The sequence below is a fragment of the Grammomys surdaster genome, unplaced genomic scaffold, assembly GCF_004785775.1.
Source record: "Grammomys surdaster isolate TR1022 unplaced genomic scaffold, NIH_TR_1.0 208, whole genome shotgun sequence".
Taxonomy (NCBI): domain Eukaryota; kingdom Metazoa; phylum Chordata; class Mammalia; order Rodentia; family Muridae; genus Grammomys; species Grammomys surdaster.
The window spans coordinates 7,746,844-7,748,775 of NW_021604653.1; the positions used below are offsets into that span (position 1 = coordinate 7,746,844).

General features: G+C 45.7%; 1 protein-coding gene across 3 annotated transcripts in view; it reads right to left on the reverse strand.

The window, feature by feature from the left end:
* The window catches only part of Sctr (secretin receptor), a 52,911-nt gene that overhangs the window by 4,511 nt on the left and 46,468 nt on the right, over positions 1 to 1,932 (reverse strand). The gene's annotated exons all lie outside the window — the stretch shown is intronic.

Sequence of the window (1,932 nt, forward strand, 5' to 3'; positions counted from 1 at the left end):
TGGTGTATTGGTGTATTGGTGTATTGGTGTATTGGTGTATTGGTGTACAGGTGTATTGGTGTGTGTGTGTGTTTGCTTTGTGTGTGTGTGTGTGTGAGTCTGTCTGTGTGTCTGTCAGCTTGCCTGCCTTCCTGACTCTGTGTGTGTATGTGTGTGTGTAAACATATACATGCACGGGTTGTACTTGGGGATGGAACCTAGGGTCTCAAGCACGCAAGGAAAATGCTCTACCAGTGAGCCATATGCCAAATCTATCAGTTTCCGTCTAATGGATACTGTTAGTCTTAAATAGACCGTTCTTGCTTTGGCTTCTGGAAAGCTCCAAACCCAGGCTGACCTCAGAGTTGTTATGTAGTGAAGGATGACCTTGACTCCCTCCCCCTCTCCTCCTCCTCCTCCCAAGTGCTTGGATTACAAAGTACACTAGTTTATATTCTGCCCCACCCCCAATGATAAGTCATCTACATATTTTTTCTCTGTCTGTTGTTTCTGAAATTGACTTCATGTTATTTTTGGAAGGAAATGGTTACAAGCAAATAAATAAAGTAACAATGAGAGGCTCTGACTCCAGTGAAGATTTCTTCTCCCCACCTCGTTGTTGCCTTAACAGTCATAGCGTTTTGGTGGAGTAGAGATGGATGACCTCCCCCACGTCCTGTCAGACGATTCTGGTTAAATCCCACTAGCCCGGGGCTGAGAAGATGGCTCCTCCATAGGTAAAATGCTTGCTTTGCAAGGACAAGGCCCTTAGTTCCATCCCAGAACCCATCTAAAATATTCAGGGTGTGATGGCACACTAGGGAGACAGAGACTGGCAGGTTCCTGAGGCCAGTATGGTCTAGCCTACCTGGCAAGTTCCAGGCTACAGAGAGGGCCTGTCTAAAAACAAAACAGAACGAAACAGAACTAAGACGGAAAACACCTGAGAAATGTTGTCCCCTGGCACACTCATTTGTACACACACACACATACACACAAACATACACACACCACATACTACACATACACGCATACTACACATACACTACACACACACACACAATATACTCACACACACTACATACACACAGAGCACACAAACACCACACACATAAACACACACACCACACATACACACACATTTACCCTCACACTCACACAGACCACACACACATACTCATACATATACTACATACATACCACACACACATACTCATATACACTCACATACACACACATATATACACACACCACACATACATTCACACCTATACACCACACACACACACATATACTCACATAACACACACGTGCGCACACTCCTGCCATCCACCCCCATTTCCTGCTCCTTAAGGATAACTGGCGTCCAGCCTGAACCCCTTTAACTGATTTTAAGTAACATGCTGATGTTGGGAGTTTCCAATTTCTCAGCTTTAGGCATTTCCTCTTCACTTCCCAGTAAGAAAAGGAGGGTTCATCTGCCTGCCTGTGACTTTAGGCAGCATGTGCCTCATTGTGGTTGTGAGTGTGCTGCCTGCTACGGTTGTATAACACTGTGTGCAGGATGCTTCTTTCTCCTAGGAGTCAGCCTCTCCCAAATCACTTGGCATCATAAGGTCCTCCCCCTGTGGCCCTTGGGTCATCACTGTGTGAAACTAACTTTCAAACTTGCTGACTCTGAAGCCTCATTTCTCTGCAAGAAAATTGGAAGCTCTCTCTCTCTCTCTCTCTCTCTCTCTCTCTCTCTGTGTGTGTGTGTGTGTGTGTGTGTGTGTGTGTGTGTGTGTGAGTGTACACATGCGTGTAGATAAACTCATGTGCATAGATGTGGAGGTCTCAGGTGTCTTTTGACTTTTTATTTGACATAGGGTCTCTCATTGGCCTCGATCATCTCCAAGTAGGCCAGGCTAGCTCACTAGTGATCTCCAAGTAGGCCAGGCTAGCTCACTAGTG